Here is a 27,282-nt window from a genome sequence, read left to right on the forward strand (position 1 = left end):
CAATGTATAATCAACAGCCAGGTTATGAAATCCTTTATGGTAATCCTTTATCTGTGTACACCCAGAGTCTTTCATGTCACTGGGAATATGACATTGGAGTGCCTTCTATATTAGTCAACCAAATGAAGGATGAAACAATGAATAATAAATTCATTTAAAAATGAATGCTATATGAGTACAAGGCATTTGAGACCAGGGAGTAATATGGGATGGCTACAGAACTGGCAATATTATTCATAATGTAATTATATTTTAGTTATAATCTATAAGGTGATAACTCCTGAGTCCTTACCTCCTGCTCTACCTCTTTCCTGGGTTTCGGACAAACATTTACAGCAGCAAACTTGATGTTGACACATGGATGTTCCAAAGGCACCTGCAACAAAACATTCAAAACTGAACTCATTTTTTTACTAACTCTGTTCCTCCTTCTCTAGCTGCTAATACCATCCAGACCAGAATCTTAGAAGTCATCCTAGACTTCATCCTCTCCCTCAATCTTCACATTCAATTTGTTACTAAAATGCTGTCATTTCTGTTTCTTCAGTTGCTTTGGAATTTTATTTTTATTCCTCTCTGATTTCCTTCCTTCCGGCCACTCTTCCTTACCATCCACCTCCCTTGTCATTGTCAAACTGATTTTTCTAAAATGCACATTGAATCACCCTTCTGTTTTCCTTAAGACTGTCTCATAGCTCTCCTCACTGCTGGACGATAAAACCCATACTCCTTGGTTAGCCTGACTTACAATGTCTTCCATGATCTGCTTCTGCCAACCTTGCTTTCCTCCCTACAAGTAAGCTGGAAGGTCCTGGTGATGGAAACTGTATTCTCCTCTTCTTCGTCATTCCTGTGCCTCACAGTTTAGGGAGCCTAATAAAGCTTTCCTAAATGGATGAATGAGGAGATAAGACCTGAAATGGGCTTTGCAGATTGGGCTGTGTGGATAAAATATAGATTGAAGATCTGGATCCTTCAAACAATTCTTGGGCTACTAAGTTGAGCTATTAGTAGAGATTCCTTCTCATTAATTTTTGTACCTCCAAGACCTGCCACATAGGTCTCACATATGTTGAGACACATAGTAGGTATTCAATATATATTGGATTAATTAACAAATTAATGAAGAGTATTATGTATTTAGCCACAAAGCAATATTTCTTTTGGAAAATGTAATGCTCAATTAATTACAGAGCAAAGTATTTGGAGAAGAGATGAAAACTCCATTAATTCTTTGTGAGGAGGCTACAATGCTGGCCGGATACCCAAGCAAACAGACCAGGCCTCAGGCCAGTTTAATCAAGCAAGTAAATTTCTTATTGACCAGAATATGGACCTGATGTTACAGAAGACACCTGTCTTCCTAAGGTCAGCAGCTCTAGCATTAGTTTATTAACTGTAACCAGATCTGGCTACAGATGCTGCCAAAACAGGGATATCCCAAGGTGTTGTTACTGGATGCTAATTTTGGATAAAGACACCCTAGAGGCTTTAAGTCTTTAAAAATGAAGACTGTATGCTCTAATAAGGCATAAATATTATTGGAGTTTCTATTTCCAGTGAACAGTGAAACTCATATTTTTTGTAGTTGGGATATGTAATGAACATGCAGGCATTTTAATACTTATATTGAGTTTCATAAGTCAAATATTTAAAAGGTCCTAGAAACTTGTTTGCAAAGTAGTGTTATGAAAAATGTTTCTGGTGCAACACAGTCACTCCCTTCGGAGAACTCACAAGTAAATTTAGTTAGTTTAAGCTTCTGCCAGCATGATGGTAGCCCAGAGAATAACAAGGATATCTCCAGTTGCCAGTTCCCCTTATCTGCTTCTCCTGATGCCTAATTTGGAGAAACTCCATTTTGCTGCAGGTTCAAGTCTCTGGGCTATCTTACTCCTGGACTTTTCTGCAACTGTTTATTCTCTGGACCTTTCAAGGAAACTCAATGGTTCATGATATAGAGCCTTTCACTCAAAATACAAAAGGGGAAGCTGGTTAAAGTATCAATGGTCAAGACTTTGTAAAGCTTTTTTTTTTTCCTTGAGTCGAAGAGTATTAACTGACCTTGTCGATTAGATGAGGAGATTAAAACTTAATAATAATCTTGACTAGTCTTCCATCATTAAGCTGGAATGTTGCTAAATGCTTTCTACTACCATGCCAACATGAAACGGCTTTTCCTGCTCCCAGTTTAGCTAGAAACCTCAACAAATAAAGCTTAAATTTTAAAATGAGATGATTTTCTTTGACCCTCTGGGACAGAGAGTGGATAAATGAAAAGGAAGAAAGCCAACTTATTCATCCCAGTCACCCAGTCATTCATCCAAGAGGTTTGGTGCTTTAGGGAAGGATTTCCCTAGAGATGAAAGGACGTCATATACAGTTTTCTAAAAAAATTAATAAGGCAATTTGATTTTTAATACTTCTGCAGTCTCGATGTAGTGACTTTTTATAGCCCTGAGCTGTATGTTTAAATGCACTTCAAAATGTCAACGTGGGCCTCTACACATCCCCCCTTCCTGCTGTTTCCAAAATGGTTTCTTTCTTAATTATCTGCAGACTTACAACTTCATTTGAAAACAACATGAGGGGCGCCTGGGTGGTGCAGTCGGTTAAGCGTCCGACTTCAGCCAGGTCACGATCTCGCGGTCCGTGAGTTCGAGCCCCGCGTCGGGCTCTGGGCTGATGGCTCAGAGCCTGGAGCCTGTTTCCGACTCTGTGTCTCCCTCTCTCTCCTCTCTGCCCCTCCCCCGTTCATGCTCTGTCTCTCTCTGTCCCAAAAATAAATAAACGTTGAAAAAAAAAAAAAAAAGAAAACAACTTGAAAGGCTCTTGATTAGCTGCAAGCAAAGCTGATCACCTGGTGCCTTCTTAAATATAGGAGCAAATGCAGCCTGGTTGGAGTTTGTTACCCACGAATATTCATGGAAGGCAGGATTGCCTAATGGTTAAGAGCACTAGCTCTGGATTCTGGTAAGCTGTGTTTGAGTCCTGCGTCTGTTCCTCACTAGCTACAAGACTTGTGCAAGTTATTTAAACTCTCATCAGTGAAAGGGGGACAATAATAGCACCTACTGAGCATAACGCTGTGCGTGGCACAATAGTAAGTGCTCAGTAACTCTTCTTAACAAAAAGAAAATAAGCATCAGCAGAGCAGAACATATACCAACAAGACTTTGTACTAGGTCCTGAGGATACAATAATGTGTAAGATATGTGTTGCATCTTTCCCAGGCTTATTGGAGAAAAAGAATATATACATACATATGTTTATTAGACATATATAATAAGTTGAGGTGTCAGAGCTAAGAGTGAGTGAAAGAAGATTTGTTGAGGAAGAAAGACAGGTGCTTGACCTTGGAGGAACAGCAGGATCCAGATATACTGACTACAATGCTGGGGGCATTCTCAAGTCCATCACAACTGCATCAATTACTCTTCTTGTCAACTTCATTGAACATCTTAGGTACCTCAATGACTAAGAATTCATGGGGCAGGGATGTAGGGGGACTTAAAACGTCATTGGCTTTTTCTGAATGTTTTCAGTTTGGTAATTTGAAAACAAAGATCTGTTGCTAGTTGAAAAATACTTCTTTTCCTTAAGTAAATGAAATATTTTGTCAAATGTAGAAAAGAAATAATTCTCTGCCACAACAAAATGACAACAAAATTATGTATGTGCCATATGTACTTATCTTTCTTAGGAGATAACATAAACAGATATGATCCTTGATCTGAACATACAATAAAAACTCAGAACCATCTAAATATATATATAGTTTAATAAATCATGCTTAAGGAAAGGTGAAATGTGATAGTGAACTTGACTAGGGTGGTGGCAATGAAGAGGGGAAGAAGTGTATAGGTTCAAGATCTTGATAGACAATCTATTTTAGGCATGATGTACAGTAAGGACAACATGCTAGCAGATATTTTCCAAAAGACTCTTCTCTAGAGATAATAGAGCTATTTGGTGCTCTCTTGTAAACAGAAACTTTATCAAAAGGTAGTAAAATAAGGGTGACTGGGTGGCTCAGTTGGTTAAGCAACTGATTCATGATTTCGGCTCAGGTCATGATCTCACGGTTCATGGGCTCGAGCGCTGCGTCGGGCTCCATGCTGATGGTGTGGAGCCTGCTTGGGATTGTCTCTCCCTTTCTCTCTGCCCCTCCCCTGCTCACACACACTCTCTCTCTCTCTCTCAAAATAAATAAATAAACTCAAAAATATATAATAATAATAATAATAAAAACAAAAATATAGTAAAATAATATCCAAACATTGACATGTTAGGGATAGAACTATTGGAATGTCTCTCCTGGAACATCTTTAATTCTTTAGTTCATTAAAATTTGTTACATTTCCTATTTTATGCCATGCAATATGTATTAGATAATGCATATGTGGTTGAGAACAAAATAGATATGTTCCCTTCTCTCATGGAGCTGGAGGAATATAGACCATAAACAGATAAGCAAATAAGCCATATAATTATACATTCATCCATTTATGCATCCAGGAACTAATTATTGGGCACATATTATGTATTGGGCGAATATTTTGCTTTCTCAGGATACAATGATGAACAAAAGTAGGCTGTCCCTATCTTCATGGAGCCTACATTCTGAGGGAGATAGCTTACTCAGAGTCACACTAAAAAAGATAAAGTTGTAACTATATAAGAGCTATGAAGGAATATACAATAAGGAAATATGACTTCACAAGAAGGTCAGAGGAAGCTTCCCTAAGGAAGTGAAGAATGGGGTGCCTAGGTGGCTCAGTTGTTAAGCATCTGACTTCGGCTCAGGTCATGATCTCGCAGTCCGTGAGTTCGAGGCCCGCGTCACGTTCTGTGCTGACAGCTTGGAGCCTGCTTCAGATTCTGTGTCTCCCTCTCTCAGCTCCTCCCCCGCTCATGCTCTGTCTCTCTCTCTCTCTCTCTGTCAAAAATAAATAAACATAAAAAAAAAAAAAAAAAAAAAACATGAGCCCTGCTTCTCTCTCTCTCTCCCCCCCCCCAACCCCCTTTCTCTCCCTCTGCCCCTCCTGGGTTCTCTCTCTCTCTCTCTGCCTCTCACTCACTTGTGCTCTCTCTCTCTCTCTCTCTCAAAAAAAAAAAAAAAAAAAAAAGGAAGTGAAGAATGGATGAAGAACTGAAGGGTAAGGAGGGCTAAGCTGGCAAAAGGAAGGAGAGCATTCGTGACAGAGGGAAGAGCATGTGGCTAAAGCCGTAGTATGTCTTAGAGGCCAAGAAGCAGTGAGTGTGGCTCAAAGAGGAAGAACAACCCCCCAAGAAGACAGAGAAGGAGCAAACTCAGAGTATTGGTCATGGAAGCCATGGGGAGACAGTGTTTCAAAAAGGAGGCCATGGCCAAGAGTCAAATGCTGCTGAGAGGTCAAGAAATATGAGAACTGAAAATATCCCTTGGATTTCACAACATGCAGGTCACTGGTGAGCCCAGAGGAATGATGGGCCAGAAGCCAGAATGGAATGATTTGAGAGTGAGTGGAAGGTGAGGAATTGTAGGGAGCGAGAGTATAGATTAGGAATTGCATTTGGTCACATGTAATAGAGCCTGATGACAGTTGCTTAACTAAATTAGGCTATTTTCCTCATATAACAAAAAAGACAGAGGGAGATAGTTAAGGCTGGTGCAGTGACTCCATGATGTCATCAATGTCCTAGAGTCCTTCTTTATGCTCTATCATCCCCAGTATATGGTTTTTTCCCCATTGTGCATGTAAGACAGCTGCTAACTCTTAAGCCAGTGTTTCAGATAGGAAGAAGAAAGAAATATCAAGGGGAAAGGTCTGGTACCTATACCAGGAAAGCAAAAATTTTCTGTAAATCCTCAGCTGACTTCAGCTTACTTATCATTAGCTAGAACTGTGTCATATGGCCTCTCCTAGCTATAAGGGCAGCTAGGAAATGTAGCTCTTTAGTTTGAGTCATTACCGTTCCTAACAGAATCAGTTTCTGTAGAAAACACGGAGATGGATATTGAGAAGTCACCCATAGCAGCTACACAGCATGTACAATCACATGTTGAGAAAGTGTGTCCACAAGGGAAGGAGATTATAACATGATAGCTAGAGGGGAATGTGGGATTGAGTGACCTTTTTGTTTTTTATCATTGAGAGAGAGCATGAGCGGGGAAAGGGCAAGAGGGAGACAGAGAATCTCAGGCTCCACGCTTAGTGAGGAGCCCAACATGGGCTCAATCCCATGACTCTGGGGCTATGACCTGAACCAAAATCAAGAGTCAGATGCTCAACCAACTGAGCCACCCAGGTGCCCCTTGAGTGACCTTTTTAAAAAATTGGGGATGACTTGGGGCACCTGGGTGGCTCAGTCAGTTAAGTGTCTGACTTTGGCTCAGGTCATGATCTCATGGTTCGTGAGTTTGAGCCCTGCATTGGACTCTGCCCTGACAACTCAGAGCCTGGAGCCTGCTTTGGATTCTGTGTGTCCCTCTCTCTCTGCCCCTCCCCCACTCACACTCTGTCTCTCTCTCTCTTGCTCTCAAAAATAAAAAACATTAAAAAAATTCTTTTTAATTGGGGATGACTTGAATGTATTTAAAACCTGATAAGAAGGGTCTAATCGGGAGAAAGAGAGAATGTTTGAACATACAAGGATATAAAAGGATAACTGACAATGTAATGTTCCTTAGAAAGAAAGAGGGAATGAAATCTAAACAAAGAGGGATTAACATTAAAGAGGAATAAGGATAGGCTCTCTGTTGTAACGAAAGGAAGGAGGAAAGTAGGCTTATATGTTTTATATTTAAAAAAAATGGGGCTTGGGGCGCCTGGGTGGCTCAGTTGGTTAAGCGGCTGACTTCGGCTCAGGTCATGATCTCGCGGTCCGTGAGTTCGAGCCCCGCGTCGGGCTCTGTGCTGACAGCTCAGAGCCCGAAGCCTGTTTCAGATTCTGTGTCTCCCTCTCACTGACCCTCCCCCGTTCATGCTCTGTCTCTCTCTGTTTCAAAAATAAATAAACATTAAAAAACAAAAAAATTTAAAAAAAATGGGGCTTCTATTACCTCTATCATGTAGGAGGTGAGGTTTGCTATTGCCAATGAGGGTAGATGGGAGTGATCAGAGCTTTGAGAAGTTTGAGATGTTGATGTCTGAAATGACTGTTGTGGGCAAAACTGATTCAAATATAAAGGGCACAATAAATTGCTATCAGGAATGCTGTTCTCATGTGCCTTTCCCAGGAATATACTATAGAATGACATTCAGATAATCAAAATGACTATAAAGACATCAAGATAAGGTCTGGTACTAAGTATTAAATAGTCAATTACTGGGGCACCTGGTGGCTCAGTCAGCTAAGCATCTGACTTTGGCCCAGATCATGATCTTACAGTTGGTGAGCTTGAGCCCCACATGAGGCTCTCTGTTGTCAGCACAGAGCCCACTTCAAATCCTCTGTCTCCTTCTCTCTCTGCCCCTCCACCCCTCTCTCAAAAATAAACATTAAAAATAAATAAATAATTACTTATAGAACTACCCACACCCATGCCCATACCAGCTGAATATCCTCCCATCCCCACCATTAACATGAACATCATTAATTCAACAAATACTTAGTGAATATCCTCTACAAGATAGATACTTATTTGTGTCATGCAGCATGCTAGGATAGGTTGGGGTATGTGGGAAACAAAGCCTGGGAGAAGACAGCAGCAGGAAAGCAATTAATAGAAAAGGTGGACCCTCTCTTAGCTGGAGAGATGTATAGAAGTCTTAACACCTAAGCCCAGGGATAGTGGCTAAACTCCACTCACACAATGGCATGCAAGGAGAGATGCTCTGATCTGAGGGGTAAAACAGGAGTGGGGACATCTGATTTTGGAAGCTCTGGGCAATTGTCATGATGCTAGAGGCAAGCCTGGACTCAGATCAGTTGGAATTGAGGGTGCCTAGAAGAGCAATCCTGCTGTGGAGATGGTGGGTGCAAAGTTAGAGGGCAGAACAAGGTTTCAGCAGGCCTGCTTCCCACTTAGCTGGTTCCTCAAAATCTAAGTCTCAGGAAGCTGCAGGCACCTAGATGTTAGATACCCAAAAGTACAGGAGCCTGATAGGTTGACACAAGAAAACTGCATCTGAATAATGCTGCTCATGTCCAGAACTAGGTTGTCCTGCATACATGGTCTATCTTAGAATACCTAGTGCAATAGAAAAAAATATTTCTATGTGTATATTCTACTTACCACTATGAATATTTCTATATTCTACTTACCACCATGGAGAGAATATATCATATTCAATGGGGCAGATAGATAATAATCATCATCACTGGGGCGCCTGGGTGGTTCAGTAGGTTAAATGTCTGACTCCTGCTTTCAGTTCCGGTCATGATCTCACAGTTCACGGGTTCAAGCCCCACATCGGGGTCCTCTCTGATGGTGCAGAACCTGCCTGGGATTCTCGCTCTTTCTCTCTCTCTCTCTCTCTCTGCCCCTCACCTACTCATGTTCTCCCTCTCCTCTCTCTCAAAATAAACTTTTAAAAAATAATAATAACCACCATTTATTGTACATGCTATATGCCAGACACTGTTCTAGATACTTAATGAGCTGTATCTCATTTTATCCTCACAACAACCCTCTGAGTTAGCTATTATTGCTCCCATTTAGAGAAAAGGAAATTGAGCTTGATCTAGTAAGTTTAAGTTATTTGCCCAAGATCATATGGCTATAATTGGCCAAGCCAGGATTCTAGCCCATGTGTGACTCCAGATCTACCATTTTACCATAACTGTTAGATCACACTGTTCCAGTACAGTGCTGAACCCTTATTAAGTGTCACTTAGATAATGAATGGATTGGTTTGTTTTTTAGTAAGCAAAACTGAGATCACAGCCCATTTCTTAGGATCTGTTACTAAAATGACAAGACCATGCTGCCCTTTATCTATCAGCTTCAGTGACATTGGCCACTGGCTATTTTCAAAGTAAGTAAGAATATCTGACATTTACATTGTGGTATAAACCCTATAAAAATTTTTTTCTCAAACTTATCACATATATCATGAGCACTGCAGCCCATACATATACACAGAAAAATGAATGCAAAACACTTAATAAATACAAATTCGATTTGTGGTAAAGGCCAGACACTCGTTGTAGTATTCAATTTTTCTATAACCTGTCACTTAAAGCTTTATTTTTACTTCTACAGAAGTAAAACAGTGATTTGGTTTTTCCACACTTTCATTTGTTTGTTTGTTTATCACTTCTATAATGGAAATTTTCAAAGATACACAAAAGTAGGGAGAACAGAACCTCTGAGTATCATTCAACAATGATCATTTTCTCAGTAAGTTTGATGACATGATTTCTGATGGAGTTATCTCTTAAATCCTTTCTGATAGAATTACTACTTAATTCAGATATTATCTTGGTGTTTCCATATCATTGGCATAATTATTGCCATATACTAATTAACCATGGCTGTTACATAGGACATTTGATATACTATTAAATGCTACTGTTTAAGTTAGCTCACTATAGCCCACAAAGTACTTCTGTTTTACCTGGAAATATGATAATTATGAGTTTTAAGTTTTGCCTAATATTGGGTTTGAAAATGAACCTATTTGGTATCTGTTGCCCCCATTGGGTTGGTCCATGTTTAACACACTGACCATCCAATTTTAACCCTCTTTCTGTTAACACTGAAACAGAGAAGAAATTTATCCTCTGCAAAAATAATCAGAACAGAAAATGCGGCTGCTGGAATAATGACAGTGTGCATAATAATGTAATTCACAGCTATTTGTAGTGGGCCCATTCAGATAAATTATCTGATGCTTGTAATCCCACAAGTTTGATGCTAGTGTGGGCCAGGTGACTTTCCTGGTTCTGATCTTTAGCCGGCCTTTTTCATGACATGACAAAGTGGATCAGGTAAAACAGCATGAATATTCGACCCAAATCTATCCTACTACTGGATAAAACAAGTAAAAACAGTAAGCACAAAACTACACTTAACTCTTTGTATTCTTAAGAGTGGAATCATAAAATAGTATTTTTGTATAAATAGCTAGTTTTTCTGTTTTTAATATCTTTTTTATTATTTTTATCTTCTCAGTTAAATTGGTAGATGTCAAATCCTTAATAATCTGGAATTGGTTTAATAAAACCTGATAGTGCTATTTGCTCCTACCCTTCTTTTTTTTTTTTTTTTTTTTTTTTTTTGGTGGTCACTTACTCTAGTAACTATAATTTTATAACTCAGATTTCTGAGTTATATTTCAAACTACTTGGTGAATTAATTGTTTTAATCCAGAAGTAGGCTTCACACCTAGTGCAGAGCCCAATGCAGGGTCTCCACTCATGATCCTGAGATCAAGACCTGAGCTGAGATCAAGAGTCAGACACTTAGCTGACTGAGCCACCCAAGCGCCCCTATAATTAACATATTTTTTAAGATCTTATTTTTAAGTAATCTCTACACCCAAAGTGGGGCTCAAACTCACAACCCCAAGGTCAAAAGTCTCATGCTCTACCAACTGAGCCAACCAGCCACCCCTACAATTAACATTTTAAATTATTTTCTTATAATTATTTATTTTAGATATTTGAATCTTGACAGGTATTCACCTTCCTAATAAAAATACTGTTTAACATTTGGTTTTGTTTTTTTTTTTTAATTTTTAACGTTTATTTATTTTTGAGAGACAGAGAGAGACAGAGTATGAGTGGGCAAGGGGCATAGACAGAGGGAGACACAGAATCTGAAGCAGGCTTCAGGCTCTGGGCTTGAACTTATAAACCACGAGATCATGACTTGAGTCGAAGTCAAATGCCACACCGACTGAGTCACCCAGGCACCCCAACATTTGGTATATTTTTAATTAAAAATAACTATATCCTGGGGTGCCTGGGTGGCTCAGTCAGTTAAGCGTCTGACTTTGGCTCAGGTGATGATCTCATGGTTCATGAGTTCAAGCCCCGCATCAGGCTCTGTGCTGACAGCTCAAAGTCTGGAGCCTGCTTCCTATTCTGTGTCTTCCTCTCTCTCTCTGCCCCTCCACCACTCACACTTCTCTCTCTCAAAAATAAATAAACATTTAAAAAAATAGATAAATAAAATAAAATCACCTTTAAAAAGATAATAACTCTATCCTATTTATGAGAGACACCCTTAAAACAACATATCAAAGAAATGTCAAAACTAAAGGAATGGAAAAAGATTCACTAGGAAAATGCTAATGAAAAGTGGATATAGCACTGTCATAATCACTATTCTACTTGAAGATTATTCCATACAGCATTATACTATTATAAATATATAACTGTTGTATGTGCTAAGCAATCTGAAGAAAAAAAGGTAATAATGATACCTTCCTAAACCCATTGTATCATCCTTGCCTATCCCCCACTCCATAGCCTATAGGATCTTCCATAACTCCACAGACATATCCCTTCATGGTTCTCCTTCAAAATCTAACACTGAATAAAACCAACTACACTTGTAACTGGAGCTCAACCAACTTTAAAGTCAACAACCTTGATCTTCCCCCAAGCCCAGTGAGATCCTCTGCCCCAAACTGGCCCCTTGGAAGCCTGACCACGTCAGATTCTATTACAGGCCCAAGCTCAGCCTGAACCTGCAGCCAGTGAGAGGTTTCCCATGCTCCTAAGTCTCCAACCAATTATGTGGAGACCTCCAGACCTCGACCTCCAGTCATACCACAGGGGCTCTGAGCTTTTCCTCCTCCGTGTATCATTTAAGTGCTGGCCTAACTGTGGTAGTCCTCCCTCCTCTTCTCTTCAATCCCAAAAAATTACATTTACACCCCAGGTTTATTCCTCCCAAATTCATATTACACTGATGTTACATTCTTATTCTGTTCTCCAAACTTGGGTTACCACCTCTAGTTGTTTTTTGCTTTTTGTTTTTTTAATCTTGACTGTCATCCACAGCAAAACAAAACAAAACAAAACAAAACAAAACAAAACACCAAAAACATTTTATATTGTGACAAGGTGCACACAAAAGTTTTTCCTAAATAATACTTAGTTCCTTACCACATGGCAATACAATCTGATATTTTCTTTTTTATTCTAGTAAAAAAAATCAGCCACTAAACTGATTTCACTAACCACTAATAGGCCAAGACCCTCAGTTTGAAACCTTTGATCTAAAGAGCCCCCAAGACTCTTTTGGCATCTTATTCATCAGAACCAAGTCAGATAACATGAAGGCATCTTTAAATTTTTTTTTTTTTTTTAACGTTTATTTATTTTTGAGACAGAGAGAGACAGAGCATGAACGGGGGAGGGGCAGAGAGAGAGGGAGACACAGAATCAGAAACAGGCTCCAGGCTCTGAGCCATCAGCCCAGAGCCCGACGCGGGGCTCGAACTCACGGACCGCGAGATCGTGACCTGGCTGAAGTCGGACGCTTAACCGACTGCGCCACCCAGGCGCCCCAGAAGGCATCTTTAAAACAATCACTAAGTTCTTGGATTTTCTAAGAATCCTTTTCCATTGAACAACAATCTCCAAGATATAAAAGAGGTACTTTAGTTGTTGGAATTGGTAGAGATTATTTAAAGCCTTCTAGAAAATATTCACAATCTGAAATCTTGTTAAAGAGCACAGGATTGAAAGTCGGGAAACCTGAGTCCTTCTCTCACCCTGCCACTCAATGTTAGGAAGTAAATCATTCAGCCTCTCTGAACCAACAGGTCTTGATCATGTAAATCCAATGACATATAAACGCTATAAATCTAATGATTCACTCACTCATTCATTTGCTCATTCATTTGACAAATGCTTCATTAAGTATGTGCCAGATAGGTCTCTCACTACTCTGACAATTCAAACTGGGAGGGCCAATGTTATAAATTCATCACACATCACATGTGATCATATGCCAGGGTTCTTTCTCATCAAATTTATGCTTCATCAGGCACCACAGGGGAATGAGCTGCTTTATATAAGCACATTACTCAGAAAAATGATGCTCATTTATATAAACCACTTAATAAAAATCTCTCTAAAATGTAATAAAAAGTTATATTGTACCTAATTTCATTAATGACTTAATGAGTTAACTCCAATAGTAAGGAGCTTAATTTTAAGATTTATGAGTTCTTATACTAGTTAAATTTGAGATGTCAAAAAATGTAATTTTTGCTCTAATTCCATTTTCTTTGGTTCCCCCCCACCACTTTTTAACTCTTTTAGTTCCAATGTCACAATAGTAGGTGAGTTGGCACAATCAGTGGCTACAGTATTACTAAAAGCCAGTCACTCAACTGTACATAAGTGATTGTACTACATTAAATATCACACAAAATCCAAATTAAATGTATCCCTAAATCCCCAATTCAGTATATAAATTTCCACAGCCATTCTAATGCCCCATGGTGTAAGGGAAAGTGTGATGGAAAAGGAGTTAGAAGAAAAAAGCATCTTAACTGATTGCTCATTTTACAAAAGCACATGGCCATGTGAACACATCATTAGGGACCCCACACCCAAGGCTTTGGAAGGGAGTTGTACAACTCAAGGGGCCTGCAACTTAAGCTTCACTAGTTCATGGTAAATCTGCTTCTACAAAAATTAATTATTGAGTGATGGAGTGAATATGGTAAGCTTATTATGAGCATGACTCTGGTTCAATGGATGTTTGATTTTTAACTTCACTTACTAGTTTATGACTGAGAGGAGATTAATTTCTCTGTGCTTTTTTTTTAATCTGTGAAAAGGGATAATAATATCTAACACATAGGGCCCTTCTGAGTTACTGAAAGATAAAATGTATAAAGCACATAGTTTGGTGCCTGGCAGATGATTAATGCAAATAAGTAAGACCAATACTTATGTTATGTGATAATGACGGTGAGGATGATGACAGTGCTATATTGAATAGGACAAGGCAATCAGAGGATAATGAGAGGTATAATGCTTTTTGATCCTATAATGTTCTGCAAACAACTGGGATTTTAAAAATTCCTTTGGTTGATTTGGTTTTAGTTTCCAAAGTCTTTCAAAATTCTGCAATAAATTTCCTATTCTACATCCCTCTATAAAACCTTTGTTTTTTGTATAACTAAAGGTTATAGCAGCAAGGACAAGTTTAAGATAGAAGGAACATTCTGCCATCCACTTCTTGGCTCCATTTATGGTCACTCCCTTACTCTTTTATCAGTTTACCAGTGTTTGGAAATGGCTAAATGCTAGGCTCACATATTTAGGAGCATTAGGAACCTCCAAAATGCTTGTTCATTGATTCAAAGACTTCCCAAGCCCTCCTCTACCAGAAGTTCTTTAGAAGAGAAAGATGCAAGTATATATACTTATCTATATGGAACACTTGTAACTCATATACATATATATAAAGTAGTATATACATATGTGTATCTATACACACACCCATACATATCTAAATGTATTTCAGTGTCTAGTGGATAAGTAAGTTTAGTGTTTTGAGAAGGTGAAAAAGTGATATTTATTACAAATGTTCTAGAAGTGGAGATGAAAATCTCTGCTTTGGGGAAAAGTTGTCAAAATGGAACCTGCAAAATGTAAACCATAAGCAAGAATCCATCTACTATTCCTGGAGACAACTGCGAAGCCAAGTACAGGCAATTGTAAAGCATTTGAAAATCTAAAATGTTAAGCCTTTCCTTCAGGGACACAAATTGGGAGTATTATTGGCAGGACTACATGCTTTCTGAGTAAGAGAGCTGGTTTTGATTTTTATTTTTCTAATTGCCTATGTAGACTGGAATGTCCCTGAAAGTGATGGTTCTTTCAAGAGGTATTGTATTTTTGTTAAAGCATTTGCCCATGGGAAATTTTAAGACTACACTGTAGGAAGGCTAACATGCAGGTCTGAACTTCTCTTTCCCCCACGCTAGAAGAAAAGCTGTGAAAATGACTTAAGAGTGTGGAAATAACAGAAAATGTATGTATTAGCCTCTGCCTCCGGTTCCTAGCACAGAGCTTCTAAAACTTTTGCCTTGTAATTTCCTAAGTGATAGGAGTATCTTTTGTTCTAATGAGGCAATGGTTGGTGGGCTCCAGATGGGGGCTGGTCACCAGAAAAACCAAGCCATGATTAGAAACTTAGAACTTTCAGCGCCCCCCCGCCCCCATCCTCTAGGAAGAGGAGGCTGGAAATAGAGTTAATGATCATTCATGCCTATATGATGAAGCCTCCATAAAAGTCCCAAAAGTATGAGGTCCAAAGAGCTTCCAGCTTGCTGAACACAAGGAGGACTGAGGATGGAGGTACTGGGAGGGTAGCACCTGGCAAGGACATGGAAACTCCGTGCCCCTCCCCCATACCTTGTCTTTGGCATCTCTTCCATCTGGATGTTAATCTGTATCCTTTATCACTTCCTTTTAGAATAAACTGGTAAAGGTAAATTAGGTATTTCTCTGAGTTCTGTGAGTCATTCTAGCAAATTATCAAACCGAAGGAATATGACATGAGATTCAGAGATGATCAGTCAGAAGTACAAATGACAACCGGGAACTGAGATTGGCATCTGAAGGGGGGGTGGTCAGTCTTGTGGGACTGAGCCCTTACCCTATGGGATCTGACATGAACTTCAAGTAGTGTCATATTTGAGTTAAATTATGGGATACTCAGCATGTGTCAGAGAATTGCCTGATGTGTGGGAAACCCACACATCTGGTGTCAGAAGTGAAGTGTGGTAGTAGAGTGAGAGCAGAGGAAAAACAGAGAGTATTTTTCCCATACAGAGTAGTTTGGCCCAGTGTTGTATGAACTACATGGCAGATTGGGTTGGGGTAGGGGGTGTCCCCAGTAGCATTATTCAAGACACAGTTATCAGCTTTGGAAGTAGTCTGTCATTCATAGTGATTGCTTTATCCTGACCATATGGAGTCAGACCACACCTTGGAATATCCAAAATATATAAAGAACTCTTAAAACTCAATAATAAGTAAACAAACAACACAAAAAAATTTCAAATGGGCAAAAGACCTGAAAAGACACTTCACAGAGAAGATCTAAAGCTGGCAAATAAGCACACTGAAAATATACTCTACATCATTCACTATTAGGGAAATATCCAGGAAAATCACAGTGATTCTGCTACCCTTATTAGAATGGCTAAGATATAAAGCTGGCCGTACTAAGAATCAGCAAGAACATATGGATCAACTAGAACTTTCATACATTGCTAGTGGGAACACAATACGATACAATTGATGTGGGAAACAAAGGCAGAAGGAAATGGCAGATAGAATTACATTTCCTTATAACCGGCAGCCCATTGACAAATACTTCAGGCTGGCAAAGTGAAAGGTTTCTCCCAGAACTCCCTACAGTCTTAATATTAAAACAACCTTCGCTTGACAATTCCTAGGCCTTCAAGTATCCTCTGAGTCTTCTTTAGCATATGAAAATCTCATTGGAAATTTCCCCTGGACTTTACCTCTCCCAACTCCCAAATATATAACCAGTCTCTCCACAGCGTCAGGGGCAGCCCTTCCTGCCCACGGGTCCTGTCCCTGTGCTTTAATAAAATCAACTTTTTGCACCAAGGACGACTTCAAGAATTCTTTCTTGGCCATTGGCTCCAGACCTCACAAACCCCACAATCACCCCCCAAAATCTCATCACAATCATTGGAAAACTTGGCAATTTCTTAAAAATTAACTATAAACCTATTATCATCTGACCCAGCCATTCTACTTCCAGGTATTTACCCAAGAGAGATGAAAGTACAGGATCATACAAAGAATTATATGCAAATCTTCACAGCAACATTGTAATAATAGCCCCTAAACTAGAAACAATCCAAAATGTCTCAACAGTAGAATGGATAAGGAAATTGCAACATATACACAAAATGGAATACAACAGTAGTAAAAAGGAAAAAATTACTGATACACACAAAAAACCATGGATGGATCCCAAAACAACTACAGTTGAGTGAAAAAAGCCAGACAAAAAGGAGTACATATTATATGATTCCATTTATAGAAAGTTATAGAAAATGCAAACTAAACTGACAGAAATTAGTGGTTAAGGATGGCAATGAGAGCAGGGGGGAGGAATTACAAAGAAGCATGAGGAAACTTTTTGAGGGTGATGGGTCTGCTCATTATCTTGATTTGGTGATGGTTTCTCAGGCTATACATAAATTAAAACATATCAAATTGTACACTTTAAATATGAACCCTTTATTGTATGTCAATCTCTGACATTAAAGGTGTTAGAAGCAGCGTATTTTCAACTTAATGTGCTTAAAAAAATTTTTTTTGAAGCACAACATATATAGTATTCACTTCTTCTTAGCCAGATCCTATAAAAAGGCCCACAGTCACTCCAATACCACCATAGACAGGGAGAGTATAATGGAGCGAAAGTAGTAGTAGAAACAGACAGAAATCTGAAATGATTGCAGTTAAAACACTTACAACTTTTACCAAAACATACACCCATTTGAATGCACTGCTAGGGCTTCTCCCAGGGCCTTGGAAGAAGCCACTTTGGAAGCGAGGGACTGATGAAAATAACAAGCCTTCCTAACAAGTGCTCCTTGGATTTGGGGGAGGTGGGGAGGAGCATGTGAATTCAGCAAAGGAATAGACTCCCGAGTTCCATGGGCTCAGAGGTGTGGTTTGGATATTTAGGTGCATGGCCTTGTTCTGAGGTCACAAGCTAGTGAAGCCTGAGGACATATCAATTACTCAAGGAATGGGGCAAGTTTTGGAAGGTCAGTGGCACCATCCTCTGGAGTTTATGCATGATCAGCCAGCGCAGACCTTCATAGTCGCTCAGGAGATATATTCGTGTGCTAAGGCACAAGGGTGTAAGACAAGACTCACAGATTCTATTACTGTGCTGCTGCTGCTGCTGCTGCTGCTGCTGCTGCTGCTGCTGCTGTTGCTTCTATTTGCTGATTTGTGACCTGAGGCAGATCATATAATCTCTGGGTATTGGTTTCAACACTAGTAAAATAGAATAACAAGAATTACCTATTTGTGGGGTATACTGAGATCTTCCCACAGAAATCATTTTTATCCTTGTTCTGAAATCTTGCTGATTGCTGGTATTGTCTAAAGTTCCTTTTGCAGTTGGAAGAAACAGAAACAGGGAAGTGAAGGAGAATTAGATAGCATAGGCAGGTACCCCCGGTGGGGCAGCACTTCAGAGGGTTGGGACTACTGATGTACTCTCCTCACTACAAGGAGACCTCACTGAGCCTTAGAAGGAGCCTGTGCTGGTGAAGTCCTGAAACACAATCCTCATTTGCTTCAAATTAAATCTACCTCTGTCTAGAGGCTTTTTATTACATCTTCCCCCCCCCCTTTTTTTTTTAGTTTATTTATTTTGAGAGCAAGAGAGTGTGCATATGCATAAGCAAAGGACAGGCAGAGAGAGAGTGAGAGAGAATATCAAGCAGGCTCCACACTGTCAGCACAGAGCCCAATGCGGGGCTCAAACTCACGAACCGTAAGATCATGATCTGAGCCGAAACCAAGAGTCAGATGCTTAACCAACTAAGACACCCAGCACTCAGAGCATCGGACTCTTGATTTTGGCTCAGGGTGTGATCTCATGGTTTCCAAGTTTGAGTCCCAAGACGGGCTCTGAGTGGACAGGATGGAGCCTGCTTCAGATTCTCTCTCTCCCTCGCTCTCTGCCCCTCCCCCCACCCAAAATAAATAAAAAACATTTAAAAAAAAATTCAAATCAGGGGTGCCTGGGTGGCTCAGTTGGTTAAGCATCAGACTTAAGCTCAGGTCATGGTCTCCCAGTTCGTGAGTTTGAGCCCCACAGTAGACAGAGCCCACTTTGGCTTCTCTGTCCCCCTCTCTCTCTGCCCCTCCCCCACTTGTGTTTTTCTCTCTCTCTCAAAAATATATAAACATTAAAAAATAATAAAATAAGGGACACCTGGGTGCATCAATTGGTTGAGCAGCCGACTTTGGCTCAGGTCATGATCTCACAGTTTGTGGGTTCAAGCTCCACACTGGGCTTTCACAGCTCAGAGCCTGGAGCCTGCTTTGGATTCTGTATCTCCCTCTCTCTCTGCCCCTCTTCCATTCCTGCTCTCTCTCTCTCTCTCTCTCTCTCAAAATTAAATAAACATTTAAAAAATTTTTAAATAAAATAAAATAAAAAATTCAAATCGGAGGTACCTTTTGTTATCACTCTGTACGAAACAGTTAACACACATTATTTAATCTTCAAAACAACACTAGAGGTCAATTTTAATATTTCCATTTTATAGAGAAGGCTTAGAGAAGTTAAATTACTTACCCAAAGTCACACAAATGACATTACTATGATAATAATGGCAAGTCTGACAATTTTTCATTATTTTGTGTATAGATACAACACCTTCAGTAATTATTTTATATTGGCATTATTTGAAAATAGCTCAGCAAGGATTCTAAATAGGCTGTTGAACAGGAATCATCTTGTTTTGTTTTGTTTTGTTTTTTTAATTTTTTTTTTTCAACGTTTATTTATTTTGGGGACAGAGAGAGACAGAGCATGAACGGGGGAGGGGCAGAGAGAGAGGGAGACACAGAATCCGAAACAGGCTCCAGGCTCCGAGCCATCAGCCCAGAGCCTGACGCGGGGCTCGAACTCACGGACCGCGAGATCGTGACCTGGCTGAAGTCGGACGCTTAACTGACTGTGCCACCCAGGCGCCCCTGAATCATCTTGTTTTGAAAACAACTTCTGTATATTTTTGCAGCATTTATCACAAAGTGTTTTCATTGGATTTTGCCCATATTCTCTGAGGCAAGCAAGCAGACATTCTAGAAAAGGAAAATGAGGCATAGCACATGGTCTCTATGTTGCAACCTCTGTTGCTCTCTGACCCGTGTGCTTCCATGTCTGGGCCCCACACTTGAATAAAAATCCTTTGAGGGATGGGGTTCTGCCTATATCCTTTTTATAGCCTAGTGCCAGCACTGTGGGAACTCCATAAACATTTTAAACAGTTTTATTGAAGTATAAATGACTTTAATAAACTGTACATATTTAAAGTGTTAAGTTTTGCCATATGTACACATCTGTGAGACTAAAACTACAATCAAGATATTCAATATATCAAATATATCCATCACTCCTGAAAGTTTCCATGAGCATTTATGAATGAACAAAACCCAATTCTTTAGACTCCTAGGCTGGTGCTCCTCTTATACTTGATAAAAGTCTATGCTCTAATATGTTATCTGTGCCTGTTTATGCTGTTGTAAATTTATGGAAAAGAACATAATCGAAGATAAAACGTTTTATTTGTAGAAGCCTAGAACATATACTGCATGCAGCATATATGGAGTCTGCCATTTGGGAATTAGATCACCCTGCCTGCTTCCTGATGAATTACCAACTCACCGTCCTTCCAGAGACCTTGCCCTGGTCCTGCTCTTAGGTCCTAGGAGGATCCAGGTTTGTTGTTTTTATAATTACTTCCCTTTTTGCTTTCTGCTTAGACAGTTCTAAGCAGTACCCTTGCCCAATTTGTTGTCTCAATTTCTGTTTATCTGCTGAGAGTGGTGGTGAAACTCCTGGGCTCCTGAGCAAGACTGCCTGGGTTCAAATGCCAATTCTACTACCTATAAGCTAGGGCTTTGGGCAGGTTACCTCTCTGCATAGAGCCTGGTAGCTTAGCAGTAAATTTTTGGTGTTACATAGAACTATTTTCTCTGAAAACTGGCCTATATACTATTCAGCCCACATGGCAGAAATATCCAAAACTCCTGCCTCACAAGATCCCGCCTTCCTCCCACCTGTAGTTTTTACATCTGTACCTTTTAGGCGACTAATCCATTAAAGAGAGAGAGAGAGAGAGAGAGAGAGTAGAGAGAGAGAGAGAGAGAGACTAATCCCTTAAAAGCAGCATTCTTTGTTTTTTAATGTTTATTTATTTTGAGAGAGAGAGAGAGAGAGAGAGAGAGAGAGAGCAGTGGAAGGGCACAGAGAGAGGGAAGGGCAAAATCCCAAGCAGGCTCTGCACTGTCAGTAGGGAGCCTCATGTGGGGCTCAAACTCACGAACAGTGAGATCATGTCCTGAGCCGAAACCAAGAATCAGACATTTAACCAACTGAACCACCCAGGCGCCCCTAAAAGCAGCATTCTAACCAATAAAATAATGGTCTAATTTAGAAAGTAATTAGTAAAATTGTTTTACTTCTCTATTTCTCTCTGGAACCAAGGACAGTTTTGTTTTGTTTTGTTTTGTTTTGTTTTGTTTTGTTTTGTTCTTAGAGAAAGGGAGAGCATCTTAAGCCAGCTCCACACCCAGCACGGAGCCCAACATGGGGCTCTATCTCACAAACCTGAGATCATGACCTGAAACGAAATCAAGAGTCAGATGCTAAACCAAATGAGTCACCCAGGCATCCCAAGGAATATTTTAAGGTTAATCTACATTAAAGGTGGTTTTTTTGTTTTTTGGGTTTTTTTTTTGTTTTTTTTTTTTTGTTTTTTTTGCCAAATATATATTTGTCTGAAGGACAAACTCAGTTCTTATTTCATTCTTCCTATCAGTAGCAGTTGACTTATTTGGTTGTTCTCTTCTTCCTAAAACACTTTCTTCACTTGGTCTCCAAGATACCCCTCTCCCTTGGTTCTCCTCCTACCCCAGTGGCCTTCCTTCTCTGCATTCCTTGTTAAGTTCTCCTTTATCTTCCAATCTCCAAAATTGGAGTGTCCAGGTCTTATTCCACAGACCTCTTCTCTTCCCTATCTACATATACTCACTCATTAGAGTTCTCACCCAGACCCTGACTTTAAATATCTATATGCTACTGCCTCCCAAATTCATATATCTAGCCTGACTCCTACCCAAATTCCAGACATGTTTACCTATCCAATAGGCTATATAACATCTCCACTGGGATGTCTACAGGCATCTCAAAAAGCCCAAACCTAAACTGTTCATTTTCTGCCATATATTGCTCTTCTTTCATAAAAGTAGTAACACCAGGGGCGTCTGGGTGGCTCAGTCAGTTGAGCGTCCGACTTCGCTCAGGTCACGATCTCACAGTCCGTGAGTTCGAGCCCTGCATCAGGCTCTGTGCTGACAGCTCGGAGCCTGGAGCCTGCTTCAGATTCTGTGTCTCCCTCTCTCTCTGGCCCTCCCCCTGTTCATGCTCTGTCTCTCTCTGTCTCAAAAATAAATAAATGTTAAAAAAAAAAAAAAAAAAAGTAGTAACACCATCCTCCCACTTGCTCAGGCCCAAACCTTGGAATCATTCTTGACTCCTCTCCTCTCCTCTCACATCCCACATCCAATCTATCAGAATATCCAATTAGCTGGACCCACAAAACTTATTCACAATCAAACTATTTCTTATTACCTCCTCCTCTGCCACCTTAGTCCAAACCCCCATAATCTCATACTCCCCTCACTCAATTTTTTTTACAGTGAAGTGATACTTTTAAAACATAAATTAGATCATGTTACTTTTCTGCCTAAAACTCTTCCATAGCTTAGGGGTGCCTGGATGGCTCGGTGATTTCTGACTGCTGATTTCGGCTCAGGTCATGATCTCACACTTTGTGAGTTCAAGTCCCTCATTGGGCTCCATGCGAAACCTGCTTGGGATTCTCTCTCTCTCTCCCTCTTTCTCTGCCCTTCCCTTGCTCTCTCTCTCTCTCTCTGTCTCAAAATAATAAAAACAAAACAAAACACACTCTTCCATAGCTTCCCATTTTACTCAGAATGAGAAGTCCTTAATTATGACCTACAAGCCCCTGTATGATCTGTCTCTACAACCACCATCTCTATCAACTCTCTGATTTCATTTCCCCTTGCTCTCTTCCTTGCTCACGCCACTCTATCCACCAGTGTCCCTACACCAAGCATACTCTCAGGGCCTTCATACTTCTAATAGTTTCCAGATATTCATATGTAATTCTCTAATTTCCTTTATCAGCTAGGCCTTTCCTAACTATCCCATATAAAATAAATCCTCTCATCTCTTTCAATCCCCTAACCTAATTTATACTGATAGCACTGAAAAAACACTTTATTTTGAATCAATTATGGATTTACAGGCAGTTGTAAGAAATAATACAGACAGATTCTGTTTACCCCTTACTCAGTTCCCCCCAGTGGTCACATTTTACAAAACTATAGTACAATATCACAACTAGGATACTGACATTGATACAGTTCAGATACAGAACATTTCCAGTTCCATCACCACAGAGCTTCCTGTTACTCTTTTATATCTTTTATAGCCACACCCACCTCCCTCCAACCTCCACCCCCTCTGTAACCCCTGGCAACCACTAATCTGTTCTCCATTTCTATAGTTTTGCTATTTCAAGAATGTTATATAAATGGAATTATACAGTATTAACCTTTTGGGATTGCCTTTTTCTACTCAGCATAATTCTCTGGAGATTCATCCAAGTTGTTGTGTCATAACATTTTTTTTACCACCCGACATACACATTTATTTGCTTATTTGGCTAAGTTCCCTGACAAGAGGGGAATCCATTTTGTACACTATACTTATAATGTAGACATGCAATAAATATTTGTTGAATAAATGAAGCCCAAACTCTTTAACATGGCTCATAAAACCCCCAAGTGAAGCATGTTTACTTTTCCAACCTCATCTGTCATTTCCATGATCCCCCTACTCTGCCACCCCACTCCAATACAGATATGCTAGTGAATAGTGCCATTTAGACACACTAAACATCTTGCCTACACACTCTGGTTTTATCATATTTGCTGTTTAGAACAGTGGTTCTTAAACTTTGGTGGGCTTGAGACCACTTGGATGGGCAGGCTTATTAAAACACAGATTTGATAGGCTCCACCCCCAGAGTTTTTGATTCAGTAGATCTGTGATAGGGCCCAGGAATCTGCATTTCTGACAAGTTCTCAGGTGATGTTGATGTTGCTGGTCCATGAACCAACCACACTTAGAAAATCACTGTCAGAACATTTTTTATTTCCCTCCCCCATTCACCTACCTAATTTCTTACACGACCTTCAGTCCTTCCCTCCCCCCAGAACATGGGGTTCCATGGCACACTGTACTTACCCTTTCACATCACTTATCTCATGATACTGTAATGTCCTATTGATGTGTGCTTCTCTGCCACCAGACTACATCCTCAGTACCTAGCACAGTCTGACACAGAGTAGGCACTCAATGTATATGATGACTGAATAGGTTCCTTAATTCGAGTACTTTAAAAGACTCAACTGACACAATTATCTTCACAGTCAGGATATTTAGAGGGAAGGGAGTCTACGTACTAGAAATAAAAACATCAAGGATCCCTTCATTGATAGGCCTAAGGAAAAATACAGCAACTTTTTATGTTAAGATTTTCTAGGAACTGTTAGTGAAATTCTTTTCAACCAAAGCACCACACACTGAAATAATGACTGAAGACAAAGCTTAAGAATGCAAGTCAAGATACTTAACCCATTACTTTTTCAATAATTGTTTCAAAGTCTGTATTTTGTCCTTCTAAAAGTGTACTCCTTTGCCTTTAGACTAAACATCCTAAACCACAGGACTATCTAACATAGCCAGGACTTCAAAGAACTCTTTAATTGACCCCCAGGGCTGGCCAGATGTTGAAATCTGAACATATCTGTTTACACAGGTCTATAAGCCATTATCTAAAATTCCAAAATCTGGGGCACCTGGGTGGCTCAGTCGGTTGGGCAGCTGACTACAGCTCTCAGGTCATGATCTCGTGGTCTGTGAGTTCTAGCCCCGCATCGGGCTCTGTGCTGACAGCTCAGGGCCTGGAGCCTGCTTCCAATTCTGTGTCCCCCTCTCTCTCTGCCCCTTCCCTGCTTGCTCTCTGTCTCTCTCTCATTCTCAAAAATAATAAACATTAAAAAATAAAATAAAATAAAATTGCAAAATCTAAAAAAGCTTTAGAAACCTAAAGTTTTTCATAAGGCTGAGTCAAACTCATTTGTCAGCAAATCTGACCTGAACATATATATGGATATTATATAGGTTATATAGCCTTTATTTATCCTGCTTAGGGTTCATACTAATGTATTTTTGTTACATGACTATTAATATGTTTGATTATAAGATGCTGCTCCAGAACCTGCTGAGGTGTTACAGAAAATATAGTATATGCATTATACTCCTGTCTAAAGTCTTAACAATTCTGAGTTCTGAAACATATCTGGCCAAAGGTTTTGGATAAAGGATAATATGCCTATATTAAGAGTGAGATATCAATTTCTCTTAGTCTTTATTTTGTTGTCTACTGTATTCAAAATATTTACCCAGGGGCCCCTGGGTGGCTCAGTCAGTTAAGCGTCCGACTTCGGCTCAGGTCATGATCTCACGGTCTGTTCAAGCCCCGCGTCGGGCTCTGTGCTGACAGCTCAGAGCCTGGAGCCTGCTTCAGATTCTGTGTCTCCCTCTGTCTCTGACCCTCCCCCGTTCATGCTCTGTCTCTCTCTGTCTCAAAAATAAATAAACATTAAAAAAAAAAAAAAAAAAAAAAATATATATATATATATATATATATATATATATATATATACCGAGATAATGCCCTCTATTGTCTTATTATTTTATATCTGAGAAATTGGTCTTATTAAAAATAGATTTCCTCATTTTATGTTTTCATACCAGCTAGATGTTGAAAACTCAATGTTTCTATTCATATATGAGACTTTCTTTTCAAAACAGTTTACAGAAAATTCTATACTTCTTTGGGATCCCTGTGGCTCATTTCCAACAGATGAATCATCATCATCCTCACATGAATCATCAGCAGAACAAATGAAAGCAGAGAACAGATATATCTAGTAGGAAACATTATTTTAATAGATAAAACATTATTTTAAAAGAATAATTCACATTTACAAACCATTGACATTTAGCAGTCTCAGTTGATGAAAGCAGAATTTTTTTTAAGTTTATTTAGAGAGTGTGTGTGAACAGAGGAGGGCCAGAGAGAAAGGGAGAGAGAGAGAATCCCAACCAGGCTATAGGGCTCCAACCCATGAGCCATGAGATCATGACCTGAGCTGAAGTCAGATGCTTCACTGACTGAGCCACCAAGGCGCCCCAATGGAAGTAGAATTTTTATAGATTAAGATGTAGGGGCACCTGGGTGGCTCAGTCAGCTAAGTGAACCTCTTGGGATCAGGTCATGATCTCAAGGTAGGTACATGAGTTTGAGCCTCACTTCGGGCTCTCTGTCAGCACAGAGCCAACTTCAGATCCTATTTCCCTCTCTCTGCCCTTCCTCCACTCGTGAGCACACTCCCTCTCTCAAATATAATAAACATTTTTTTAAAAAAGATATAAAGGGAAAAAAAAAGATATAAAGGGGACAACAATGAACAGATTATCATTGTAAAGAGCAAAAAACAACAAAAATATATTTAGGAATGAACTGAACAAGAAATGTAAAGGATTTATGTAAAGAAAATGCTACTGGGAAACCAAAAGAAAATGGGTAAATTGAAAATGGGCATGTTTTTAGATGGCATAATTGGTTTCAAAAGTAAGGGAAGTCATTCAGGTGAGCTCAAACTGAAAGGGAAGTTTATTTAAAGGAAGAGAGGCAACTAGTATAGATCCCCAAGAACAGAAAAGGCAGTATGTAAGGCCTTAGTAGGAGCGAACCAGGACCTGGAAAGCTCCAGAATCCCAGGCAGCTACCCCTCCACCCTCTTCTGGGCTTCTTAACTCTGCTTCTTTTCTGACTGCCTCTCCACAAGCCTGCTTTGTCTGCACTACCTACTTACTTGTGGGTCAAACATCTCTCCCTGCTTTGCCCTTGTGTCATCACTTTCTAGGTCAAGAGATTAAGTAAGACTATTTACTAATTTCTGGGAGAAACAATCGGATTGGATCAGCTTTTCTACCTACCCTCTAGTCCAATCAGCTATGGCAGAGGAGGGGAGGATCAAGCAGGTATCTACTCATTAAAAGAAGATAAAGATGCATATTGGGACGTGGGGGAGTGGTACAGGCAAGTTGAATGGCATGTCCATTATAGATGAGCAGATTCCATATTGTGGAGAGACAATATAACATAGAGGTAAAGAAAATAGCCTCCAGGGGCGCCTGGGTGGCTCAATCAGTTAAGCTTCCAACTCTTGGTCTCAGTTCAGGTTATGATCTCACAGCTCCTGAATTTGAGCCCCATGTCAGGCTCTGTGCTGACAGCTCAGAGCCTGGAGCCTGCTTTGGATTCTGTGTCTCTCTCTCTCTCTCTCTCTCTCTCTCTGCCCCTCCCCTTTCTCTCTCCCTCTCTCTCTCAAAAATAAACATAAAAAAAAAAAAAAAAA

The 27,282-nt window shown here is 39.8% G+C and overlaps 1 long non-coding RNA gene across 1 annotated transcript in view; it reads right to left on the reverse strand.

Annotated features, from left to right (window-relative positions):
• Positions 1–294: 294 nt before the first annotated feature.
• The window catches only part of LOC123580838, a 30,644-nt gene continuing 3,656 nt past the window's right edge, over positions 295–27,282 (reverse strand). Inside the window, exons 2-3 of the long non-coding RNA XR_006703488.1 lie at positions 17,986–18,075; positions 295–376 (exon numbers count right to left, since the gene is read on the reverse strand). This is a non-coding gene — a long non-coding RNA (uncharacterized LOC123580838). The remainder of the gene's footprint in view (positions 377–17,985; positions 18,076–27,282) is intronic.

The sequence above is a fragment of the Leopardus geoffroyi genome, chromosome A3 (assembly GCF_018350155.1).
Source record: "Leopardus geoffroyi isolate Oge1 chromosome A3, O.geoffroyi_Oge1_pat1.0, whole genome shotgun sequence".
In the NCBI taxonomy this organism is placed as follows: Eukaryota; Metazoa; Chordata; class Mammalia; order Carnivora; family Felidae; genus Leopardus; species Leopardus geoffroyi.